The following is a 12393-nucleotide window of genomic DNA, read 5'->3' on the forward strand; positions in this document are numbered from 1 at the left end:
TTGGCGAAACCCCGTCTCTACAAAAAATACCAAAACTAGCTGGGCATGGTGGTGCAGGCTTGTCATCCCAGCTACTTGTGAGGCTGAGGTGGGAGGATAGCTTGAGTCCAGTAGGCAGAGGTTGCAGTGAGCTGAGATCATGCCATTGTATTCCAGCCTGGGTGACAGAGCCAGACTCTGTCTCAAAAAAGAAAAAGAAAAAAAAGTGGTGGAATCTCTTACACCAGTAATGGGGTGTACCTTTTTGCATGCTTAAGATCTTCTATTTTCCCCTCTCCCTCTCCCTCTCCCTCTCCCTCTCCCTCTCCCTCTCCCCTTTTTTCGGTCTCCCTCTCCTTCTTTTTTCGGTCTCCCTCTGTTGCCGAAGCTGGACTGTACTGCCGGGATCTCGGCTTGCTGCAACCTCCCTGCCTTGGGCTCCTGTGACTCTCCTGCCTCGGCCTGCCGAGTGCCTGGGATTGCAGTCGCGCGCCGCCACGCCTGAATGGTTTTTGTATTTTTGGTGGAGACGGGGTTTCGCCGTGTTGACCGGGCTGGTCTCCAGCTCCTGGCCTCGAGTGATCTGCCTGCCTCGGCCTCCCGAGGTGCTGGGATTGCAGACGGAGTCTCGCTAACTCAATGCTCAATGGTGCTCAGGCTGGAGTGCAGTGGTGTGATCTCGGCTCGCTGCAACCTCCACCTACCAGCCTCCTGCCTTGGCCTCTTAAAGTGCTAAGATTACAGCCTCTGCCCCACCGCCACCCCGTCTAGGAAGTGAGGAGCGTCTCTGCCTGGCCGCCCATCGTCTGGGATGTGAGGAGCCCCTCTGCCCGGCCGCCCATCATCTGGGATGTGAGGAGCGCCTCTGCCCGGCTGCCACCCCGTCTGGGAGGAAGTGAGGAGCGCCTCTGCCCGGCTGCCCCGTCTGGGAGATGAGGAGCACCTCTGCCCGGCCGCCCCGTCTGGGAGGAAGTGAGGAGCGCCTCTGCCCTGTTGCCCTATCTGGGAAGTGAGGAGCGCCTCTGCCTGGCCGCCACCCCGTCGGGGAAGTGAGGAGCGCCTCTGCCCGGCTGCCACCCCATATGGGAAGTGAGGAGCGCCTCTGCCCAGCCGCCCCTTCTGGGAGGTGAGGAGCGCCTCTGCCCAGCCGCCCCGTCTGGGAGGTGAGGAGTGCCTCTGCCCAGCCGCCCCCTCTGGGAGGTGAGGAGCGCCTCTGCCTGGCCGCCACCCCGTCTGGGAGGAAGTGAGGAGCACCTCTGCCCAGCTGCCCCATCTGGGAAGTGAGGAGCACCTCTGCCCGGCTGCCACCCCCTATGGGAAGTGAGGAGCGCCTCTGCCCGGCCGCCCACTCTGGGAAGTGAGGAGCGCCTCTGCCCGGCCGCCCACTCTGGGAAGTGAGGAGCGCCTCTGCCCGGCCGCCCACTCTGGGAGGTGAGGAGTGCCTCTGCCCGGCCGCCCCGTCTGGGAGGTGAGGAGCGCCTCTGCCTGGCCGCCACCCCGTCTGGGAGGAAGTGAGGAGCACCTCTGCCCGGCTGCCCCATCTGGGAAGTGAGGAGCGCCTCTGCCCGGCTGCCCCATCTGGGAAGTGAGGAGCGCCTCTGCCTGACCACTCCGTCTGGGAGGTGAGGAGCGCCTCTGCCCGGCCGCCCCATCTGGGAGGTGAGGAGTGCCTCTGCCCGGCCGTCACCCCGTCTGGGAGGAAGTGAGGAGCACCTCTGCCCGGCTGCCCCGTCTGGGAGATGAGGAGCACCTCTGCCCGGCCGCCCCGTCTGGGAGATGAGGAGCACCTCTGCCCGGCCGCCCCGTCTGGGAGGTGAGGAGTGCCTCTGCCCGGCTGCCACCCCGTCTGGGAGGAAGTGAGGAGCACCTCTGCCCGGCCGCCCCCTCTGGGAAGTGAGGAGCGCCTCTGCCCGGCCGCCACCCCGTCTGGGAGGAAGTGAGGAGCGCCTCTACCCGGCTGCCCCATCTGGGAAGGGAGGAGCACCTCTGCCCGGCCACCACACCGTCTGGGAAGTGAGGAGCACCTCTGCCTGGCTGCCCCATCTGGGAAGGGAGGAGCACCTCTGCCCAGCCGCCACACCGTCTGGGAAGTGAGGAGCGCCTCTGCCCGGCCGCCCCCTCTGGGAAGTGAGGAGCGCCTCTGCTCGGCCGCCCCGTCGGGGAAGTGAGGAGCGCCTCTGCCCGGCCGCCCCGTCTGGGAGGTGACGAGCGCCTCTGCCCGGCTGCCACCCGGTCTGGGAGGAAATGAGGAGCGCCTCTGCCCGGGCGGCCCCGTCGGGGAAGTGAGGAGCGCCTCTGCCCGGCCGCCCCGTCTGGGAGGAGAGGAGCGCCTCTGCCCGGGCGGCCCCGTCTGGGAAGCGAGGGGCGCCTCTGCCCAGCCGCCCTGTCTGGGAGGTGAGGAGCGCCTCTGCCCGGCTGCCCTGTCTGGGAGGTGTACCCAACAGCTCCGAAGAGACAGCGACCATCGGGAGCGGGCCATGAGGACGATGGCGGTTTTGTTGAAGAGAAGGGGAGGAAGTGTGGGGAAAGGAAGGAGAGATCAGATTGTTGCTGTGTCTGTGTAGAAAGGGGTGGGCATAGGAGACTCCATTTTGTTCTGACTAGGAGAAATTCTTCTGCCTTGGGATGCTGTTGATCTCCGGCCTTTCCCCCAGCCCCGTGCTCTCTGAAACATGTGCTGTGTCAACTCAGGGTTAAATGGATTAAGGGTGGTGCAAGATGTGCTTTGTTAAACAGATGCTTGAAGGCAGCATGCTCTTTAAGAGTCATCACCACTCCCTAATCTCAAGTACTCAGGGGCACAAACACTGCAGAAGGCCGCAGGGTCCTCTGCCTAGGAAAACCAGAGACCTTTGTTCATGTGTTTATCTCCTGACCTTCTCTCCACTATTATCCTATGACTCTGCCATATCCCCCTCTCCGAGAAACACCCAAGAATGATCAATAAATACTTCAGAAATAAAAAAATAAAAAATAAAAAAAAAAAAAGAATCAGAAAGGCTTTATATTTAACCCAACTCTAGACACTACAGAACAATAAAGCAAGGCCTTCAAAATGAAAAAAAAAAAAAAAAAAAAAAAGATCTTCTATTTTCTTTTCTATGAGCTGACTGCTCAGATCCTTTCCCCACTGGCCTTTGAATTGTTGATCCTTTGTATTGGCATCCCTAACCTACTTGTTCTAGTCTATGATTTCAGTTACACATCCAACTTTTGTTTTTTAAGATGGCTAACCAGTTGCCTCAGCATCATATATGGAGCAGCACACCTTTTCATCAGTCTGAGATGCCACTTTTATCATATAATAAAGGCCTCATATATACGTAGGTCTGTTTCTGAAACTTTCTTTTAAACCAAACAGCCTTCTGGTATCATGGCTGTTTTTTAAACTTTTGATTGATTGTGTACCTACCTTTGTATACCTACCTTTGTGTACCTGTGAATGTGGCCTTGTCTGTGTGGTTAGCAAGGAGCATGTGTTCCATTCCTCCTCTGGCTGCCCTTCAACACCATCCACTGCTCACAATGCTGCCAGGGAAGCCTGGGCACCTCCAGAGGTGCCAACCTGACCATGCCAAGGCTGCCAACTCCAGGTGCTTCTAAGGTTTTCAGTCCTTGGGTACCAGAAGGCTGCCAGGTTTCCTGCCAGCTGAGGAGAGCAGCCTATTCAACTATTCAGCCTATGCAACTCCAGGTCCTGCTATTTCTGTTTTTCTTGGCCCTGATTGCACCTCAGTTTTTGCCCTGTCTTCTGGAATGGCTCCTTCAAATTCCTCTTTTCATCACATCAGTTTTCACAGGTAGTTGAAGAGATCTGCTTGGAGAGAGATACCATTTGTTTCCCTATTTTCCTTTGCCTCCTCTCTGACTCCTTCCACCACCCCCGCCCCCTGCCCAGCCCCACCATTCTTTTCTCTCCCTCCGGGGCCTCTTCACAGTTACCAACCAAAAACTTTCACTTATAGCAACAGAAACAGAACTGTGCCAATCTGTGTGGCCTTGGTGGGGGAAGGGAGATTGTTTGGCTGCAGCAGCCAGCAAAGTTAGTGTTCCATATGGCTCCTTTACTTGTTTCTGTTTGTTTGTTTTTTTTTTTTTTTTTTTTGAGACGGAATTTCACTCTTGTTGCCCAGGCTGGAGTGCAATGGCACGATCTTGGCTCACCACAACCTCTGCCTCCTGAGTTCAAGCGATTATCCTGCCTCAGCCTCCCTAGTAGCTGGGATTACAGGCATGTGCCACCACGCCTGGCTAATTTTGTATTTTTAGTAGAGACGAGGTTTCTCCATGTTGGGCAGGCTGGTCTCGAACTCCCGACCTCACGTGATCTGCCTGCCTCGGCCTCCCAAAGTGCTGGGATTACAGGCATGAGCCACTGCGCCCGGCTGTTTTTTTGTTTTTTTGATACACAGTCTCACTTTGCCATCCTGGCTGGAATCCAGTGAAGAGATCGTGGCTCACTGCAGCTTTGACCTCCCAGGCTCAAGCAATCCTCCTGCCTCATCCTCCCAAGTAGCCGGGACTACAGGTGCGCATCACCACAACTGGCTAATTTTTTTTGAGACGAAGTCTTGCTCTGTCACCCAGGCTGGAGTGCAGTGACACAATCTCAGCTCACTGCAACCTCTGCCTCTCGGGTTCAAGCGATTCTCCTGCCTTAACCTCCCAAGTAGCCGGCACTACAGGCGTGCACGTCCAGCTAATTTTTGTGTTTTTAGTAGAGACAGGGTTTCACCATGTTGGCCAGGCTAGTCTTGAACTCCTGACCTCAAGTGATCCATCTGCCTTGGCCTTCCAAAACTCTGGGATTACAGGTGTGAGCCACCATGCCCAGCCACTTGGCTAATTTTTGTTAATTTTTTTTTTTTTTTTTTGGTAGAGATGAGGTCTACCTCATCAAGGCTGAGTCTAAAGACCCATGGGCCAGGGTGCTTATTGAGAACAGAGTACGTGGCACCATTAGGGGCAGAGGATGGAAGCAAGCACATATGAAGCTAGGCATGGTGGCATGCGCCTGTAGCCCCAGCTACTCAGGAGGCTGAGGTGGAGGGTCACTTGAGCTGGGGAGGTCGAGGTTGCAGTGAGCCATGGTCATGCCACTGTCCTGCACCACGGGCCACAGAGCGAGACCTGAAAAAAAAAAAAAGAAAGAGAGAGAGAGAAAGAAAGAAAGAAAGAGTTAGTTGAAAATCTTGGAGGCCTTTGAAAACATAGAGAGACTGGACTTCTGTTTCTATGATCAGGGGTGAGGTATACAGGTGGTCCCCAGTAGCCATGGACTGGGAGAGATGACACAGAGATACTATTTTGTGTAAGAGAAGAGGAGTACATGTTTCAGAATTGCAGGAACACCAATGTGTAACGAGCAGGCAGGCTGAGAGAAATGACAACATATGTCCTTATAAAGACTTAGAGGCAAATGTTTAGAGCAGCATTATTCGAATAGCTCTGAACTGAAAACTACTCAAACATCCATCAGTGGGTGAACGGATAAACAAAATGTGATATTCAGGAATAAAAACATAATGGTACAACATAATGGCACATGCCGCAACGGGGATGAACCTCAGAAACATTACGCTCAGAGAAAGATATCAGTCAGACACAAAAGACCACATACAGTGTGATTTCCTTCATATGAAATGCCAGGAACGGGAACTCTGTAGACATAAAGTAGATCAGTGGTTAACTCAAGATGAGGGTGGGAGTGGGCAATGACTGTGTAGGGGAGGCAAAACTTTACCTCTATCTCCTTAGGGTCTCTGCTGGGCCTGAGACTCAAACTGACATAGATTAGCAGGAGGAAAGCATAGACACTCAATGTAAGTTTTACGTGACACGGGAGCCCTCATAAGGAAATGAAAACCCAAGGCCACGATCATATATGTGCATTTGTTTCGGTTATTTTTCGCCTCCCCTTCCACTTGCCATTCTTCTCTCCCCTGCTCTTTTGTACTGCATAGAGCTGCATAAGGGTCGTGAGCCAAACAGCAGCCCCTCTTGCTGCAGCTGGTTACAGGGCTGCCCCTGCTACTCATCCTGTGCCTCATGGGCAACATGTTATGCCCATGTCCAAGGTACAGAGAAGTGGACCCAGAGCCAGGGAGCTGTGGTAGGGACCCTTGGGCGGGGCGGGAGGTGCTTACTGAGAACAGAGTCCATGTCACCATTAGAGGGAGACGGTGGAAGCAAGCACGTTTGACAATCCTGTGTCTGCCCTGTTTCTGGAGAGGCAGATGCAGACAGCAGGTCAGAGGGAATTTGACTGGACAGGAAGTTGGGGGGGGGGGTTGAGGGTAGCCATTGCATATAACCAAACCTGTTACTCATTTCTTTGATATCTGATGTCATTGTGACATGATCTAGAAACCTCTGTCAAAATAGTGGTCTTCCTAATGACACTAAACAACAACTGAGACTGTTTATTGAGTTTGTGAAATCAAGGAGTGGCTGCTCTTCTAGAAGCAGTGAGTTGATGTCTGTTCTAACATTGTTCTGAGACAAGGAAACCTTTTTATACTTTAATAGCCAGGGTCAGAATTTCTCAGATCGCATATTTGCATGTAGCACAGGAGATGCTCTTTTAATAAAAATCCAGAAATTTGTTGTGCACGTTATTCAATAGAGAACAATATCAAATTAAACCAACAACAATGACACTTAACATTTGCCCAAAGCTTGGTAAATGTTGATGGTCACTGTGTACCTTCAGATAGCTGTGTACTCTATCAGAGAGAATGATTTCAAAATCAGTTGAAGAGAAAACGCCTCTGCCTGCCTGTACCTGTATATTACTGTCAATGTCAATCAGGAATGTGTGGGTTCATTCCAGTTATTTTCCGGCCCTCATTCTACTTGCCATTCTTTCACCTCCTGCTCTTTTGTACTGCATAGAGCTACAGAAAGTTAGTGAGTCAAATGATAGCCCCTCTTGTTGCATTTGGTCACAAGGCTGCCCCTGGTACTCAACCAGTCCTCTCCCCTCCAAATCCCCCCCTCCTTCTCAGCTGTCACCTCTGTTAATCCTGGTGGTTTCCCTGGCTACAGTGACCCAAACTCTCATTCCTGAAAAGTCTAAACCCCTCGAGGCCACATCTTTCTCAAGTCAGGGTTCCTGCACTTGTCCATTCATGTCACAGGTGGACCTGGGAGTAACACGTGGCACCCAAACAGATCACCAGAGTTCACACATATTCCACCTGCCCTCCCTGCATAAGAGCACCACTCCCTCTTCCTGATGATGCTTCAGGGCCATTAATCCCTGCCAAGATGGTGTCTGCTCCTGCCTGCTAGTTCAACCTGTCCAGCCACGGCTGTAGCTTGAAGGCTTGAAGTTCAATAGGACCCACTTCTGCTTCCACCCTTTCTTTCCTTTAATTTTAATTTTTATTTATTTGAGACAGGGTCTGGCTCTGTCACCAAGGCTGGAGTGCAGTGGTGCAATCACGGCTCACTGGAGCATCCACCTCCCAGACTCAATTGATCCTCCTGCCTCAGCCTCTGAAATAGCTGTTGTACAGATATTCATCACCCTGAACAGGGCTTCACTACCTTGCCTAGGCTGTTTCTTTTGTGCTTTGTTTGTTCGTTCGTTTGTTTTGAGATGGGGCTCTGGCTTTGCCGCCTAGGCTGGAGTGTAATGGCGTGATCTCACCTCACTGTGGCCTTCTGGGCTCAAGCCATCCTCCCACCTGGGCCTCCCAAAGTGCTGGGATTACAAGCATGAGCCACAGTGCCCGGCCTGAAGACAGGCTTTAGAGAAAGAAGCAGGGGGTAGTTTTGCCAAGGCCAGACAAGATTTCTGGAGTTTGGAAAGGGTGAGAGATTGGGTCAGCAAAAGGAACATTCTGATCTTTATGCTGGGATGCAATTTATAGATACAGGGATGAGACCCAAAAGAGCTGGGAGAGATTTGTCATCATAGTTGCAAGGCAACTGCTGGTGGCTGATCCCGTAAACGATATACATACCTAGAATGGAGCCTAAAGAAGCATCAAGCATGAAGGGTGGAGCCACGATGCTTGGACTCGAGTTCTGCTCCTGTGTGTTCCTCGATAACTTAAATTACCTGTGCCTCCATTTTTCCTGGGGAAAAAAGGAAGTTTGTATCCAGTACATTGGTGCCTGCCTTAAAGTAGAACTACTCCAGGGGCTGAAGAGGAAGTTCAGCTGGGCGTAGTGGCTCACACCCGTAATCCCAGCAATCTGGGAGGCCCAGGCAGGTGGATCACCTGAGGTCAGGAGTTCGAGACCAGCCTGGCCAACATGGTGAAACCCCGTTTCTACTAAAAATACAAAAATTAGCTGGGCATGGTGGCGGGTGCCTGTAATCCCAGATACTCGGGAGGCTGAGGCAGGAGCATGGCTTTAACCCGGGAGGCAGAGGTTGCAGTGAGCCGAGATGGTGCCGTTGGACTCCGGCCTGGGCACCAAGAGCTAAACTCCATCTCAAAAACAAAAAACAAAAACCAAACAAACAAAAAGAGTAAGTTCAAGTCCAGCCTGGGCAACACACCACTGGAATCCATCCCTTTGAAAGGTCATCACCCCTCCACTGCCAAGCTGAGATTTACAAGCCCTCCAAGTAAAGTCGAACATGTTCCCTACTCGGAAATGAATATTCTCGTTTTGGGTCCTAGGATACTCTCCATAAATCATGAACCTTATGATACTTAAAGGAGTAAGAAAACCTACCAACTATCCTAACCTACCCGGCGCAGTCTTTTCTTTCTAACCTTGCAAACACGTTGTATCCCAGGAGAGGGAGCACCGTTCCTGGAGGTACTGCAATACCAGGTCGATGCGTGGAGTGGACAGAGCAAGCTCCTATTTCATCTCCCTGCTCCAAAAATCCATCTAATATAATTGTCCTCGGATAGAGGACGTATCAGATATTAAACTGATAAGAACAGATACTACACTTGATCTTAGCCAAAAGGACGAGAAGCAATGTCGTCGTCTTCCTCCCTGCCATCACCGTCCCACTCTCATCCACATTCAAGTCGCGGTGAGAGCCCCAGCCTCGCTCCTTGCCTCATTCACTTTGTCTCGTCCACACCAATATTGACGCCATTACACACTCCGGCCGATTTCTTATTCTCCACGTTTTAAAAGAAAAATCTGCCGGGCGCGGTGGCTCATAGCAGTAATCCTAGCACTTTGGGAAGCCGAGGCGGGTGGATCACAAGGTCAGGAGATCGAGACCATTCTGGCTAACACGGAGAAACCCCGTCTCGACTCAGGAGCTCGAGACCAGCCTGGGGAACACGGTGAAACCCTATCTCTACTAAAAATACAAAAAAATTAGCCGGGCGTGCCGGGCGCGGTGACTCACGCCTCTAATCCCAGCACTTTGGGAGGCCGAGGCAGGTGGGTCACGAGGTCAGGAGATCGAGACCATTCTGGATGACACGGAGAAACCCCGTCTCTACTAAAAATACAAAAATTAGCCGGGCGTGGTGGCACGTGCCGGTAGTCCCAGCTACTTGGGAGGCTGATGCAGGAGAATCTCTTGAACCTGGGAGACCGAGGTTGCAGTGAGCCAAGATGGCGCTACTACACTCCAGCCTGGGCGACAGAGTGAGACTCTATCTAAAAAAAAAAAATACGAAAATACAAAAATTAGCCAGGCGTGGTGGCGCGCGCCTGTAATCCCAGCTACTAGGGAGGCTGGGCAGGAGAATCACTTGAACCCGGGGAGGCAGAGGTTGCAGTGAACCGAGACGCGCCACTGCACTCCAGCCTGGGCGACAGAGCGAGACTCCGTCTCAAAAACAACAACAAACAAACAAAAAACAAAACAACAACAACAACACAAAAACCAAGAGAAATCTTACACCAGTTCTAGTTCCGGGGTTTCCGGGCTTTCATTTCGAATTTGCATGCCCTGCCCTTTCCCAGGAGGCGTGGCCACCGCGGTTGACTCCACCCCCCCGGGCCCGCCTCCAGCTAAGGAGCCGCGGCTGGGCTAGGGGCGACCTCCTTGTTCGTATGAGCGAAAAGACTGAACCAAAAGAGACAGGGGGTGAAAACAAGATAGGTCTGTGGAAGAGACCTGTAGGCGGAAAGCGGTCCCTGTTTTCCTGGAGAAAGACGAGGTCGCAAGATATCATCACAAGAGGAAACCAGGCTGCGCTGGATCTTTACGTCGTCACCAGCGGGCGGGGAGACCAGCCTCGTACCCACTGGACAACGGGCCCATTCCGAGTCAGGCAAGCGGAAGGCCTGGAGGAGCTTTGGGGAGCAGGGGCTGGAGTTCCTCTGCCAGGCAGGAGGCTGACACCAGACACCGGGCAGAGGGAGGCGGCGCGTGGACGGCGAGGGCCCGGCAAGGATTCTCCCCAGCTCCTGTGCCTGCGTCTCCTGTGGCTTCGGTGCACGGACCGTGTCCTGTGCCGTGTAGGGAAAGCTGCCTGTCTGCTCGGGACGTGGATTCCTTTCACCTCCTCCTCGCCTGGCTACTTCTGATGCAGGTTGTCAGGACTCCGCTTGGGTGTCACCCGTCCAGGAAGCCTCCCTTAATTAAGGGCCCTCGGCACCCACCCCATATGTGATTAGCAGCCCTCCTGTGTATTTCGTCGCACCCCGTTGTTTGTATCAACAACTCCACTCACCACTCTTCTGGGCAATCCTTTATCTCCCCCTCTGAAATCCGATCGCTGAGGGCTGGGACCCTCATCAGTACTTATCCCCGTTTCCCTGCGCTAGTCTAGTTAGTGCCTGGCGAGTTGAAGGCGCTCAGTAAACGTTTGTGGAGCGAAGAAACGACGGATAGGGCGTAATGAGCACGACACACTCAATCAGAGAGGACGCAGTTAGGAGGCTATTGGCCCGGGGCAGGCGTGAAGGGGGAAGATCGGGCTCGGGGTGGGAGGACACCAGAGGGCGGGGTGACTGTCGGGGTGCTCTGGAGGAAGATGGGCGTCAAGGCCCCCAGCAAGGTTGGGATAAATTTTCTCTCTGAGGCACAGACTGCCGCCTGTAGCGTCAGCATTTACCATTCCCGTCCTCCATCCTAACACAACAGTTGAGATGAGAGTTTCTGTCTCTTTTATTTGATTTCAGAAAAGCAAGAAGGTATCATAGATCCGATAGTGACACTCAGTCAGTCATGCTCCCCCTGCAGGATGGAAAGCGGGATGGCAGGGATTGCCTGGTGAACAACCAGGTCAAAAAATATAAACTGTGCCTTTCCCAATGCCAGCCTCGGGTCCGAGGAGGGCTCCACGTGCATTATCTCATTTAGTTCACTCAACAGCCCTAAGAGATGGGCGTTATTATTAGCCACGGCCAGGATTAGGGTGAGGTCAGTCCTCTAGATTCGAATTTCAGGGGGTGATCCTCCAGAACCCTTCAGTAATCAAAATAAATAATAGTTCAATGCAATATATCTTATCTCGATTATAAGATAATCAAGCCATTTATCTGGATTGCTGAGTCTTTTGGTGCCCCCTTACTTTTTTTTTAACCTCTCAGCGTTTCCCTCATTTCACTTTACCCCGATCTCCACCGTGTCATTGTCATCTCCATTCTATTACCCTGTGAAGTGCAATATGGCAGCCACCCACCTCGGCCTCCCAAAGTGCTGAGATTATAGGCGTGAGCCACTGCGCCTGGCCTATCTATCTGTCTGTCTATCTATCTATCTATCTATCTATCTATCTATCTATCTATTCTTTTTTCTGAGACGGAGTCTCGCACTGTCACCCGGGCTGGAGTGCAGTGGCTCTATCTCAGCTCACTGCAACCTCCGCCTCCCGGGTTTAAGCGACTCCCCTGCGTCAGCCTCCCAAGTAGCTGGGACTACAGGCGCGTGCCACCACACCGGACTGATTTTTTATATTTTTAGTAGAGACGGGGTTTCACCGTGTTAGCCAGGATGGTCTCCATCTCCTGACCTCGTGATCCGCCTGCCTCGGCCTCCCAAAGTGCTGGGATTACAGGCATGATCCACCGCGCCTGGCCATATCTATCTATATTTTGAGACAAGGTTTCCCTCTGTTGTCCAGGCTGGAGTGCAGTGTTACGATCACGGTTCACTCACCATATACCAAGATAAATGCCAAGTGGGCCAAAGATTTCAAAGTGAAAAAAATGGAACTATAAAAGTATATAAGGGCCAAGGCCAGGCGCGGTGGCTCACGCCTGTAATCCCAGCACTTTGGGAGGCCGAGGAGGGCGGATTACGACGTCAGGAGTCAGAGACCAGCCTGGCCAATGTAGTGAAACCCCATCTCTACTAAAAATAAAAAAAGTAGCTGGGTGTGATGGCACGCACCGGTAGTTCCAGCTACTCAGGGGGTTGAGGCGGGAGAATCGCTTGAACTCGGAGGTGGAGGTTGCAGTGAGCCAAGACCATGCCACTGCACTCCAGCCTGGGTGACAGAGTGCGACTGTGTCTCAAAAAAAAAAAAA

The 12393-nt window shown here is 52.7% G+C and overlaps 1 long non-coding RNA gene and 1 other non-coding gene across 2 annotated transcripts; both read right to left on the minus strand.

Moving 5' to 3' along the window:
• Positions 1-4060: 4060 nt before the first annotated feature.
• Positions 4061-10733, minus strand: LOC134738778 (uncharacterized). Its single transcript, XR_010124787.1, has 2 exons — positions 10593-10733; positions 4061-5109 (listed from the first exon to the last, which is right to left on the minus strand). It is a non-coding gene; the product is annotated as an uncharacterized LOC134738778 (long non-coding RNA).
• Positions 8739-8930, minus strand: LOC129018565 (U2 spliceosomal RNA). The gene has a single exon (XR_008495376.1). It is a non-coding gene; the product is annotated as a U2 spliceosomal RNA (small nuclear RNA).
• Positions 10734-12393: the final 1660 nt, after the last annotated feature.

Source organism: Pongo pygmaeus, chromosome 19 (genome assembly GCF_028885625.2).
Source record: "Pongo pygmaeus isolate AG05252 chromosome 19, NHGRI_mPonPyg2-v2.0_pri, whole genome shotgun sequence".
Classification (NCBI taxonomy): Eukaryota; Metazoa; Chordata; class Mammalia; order Primates; family Hominidae; genus Pongo; species Pongo pygmaeus.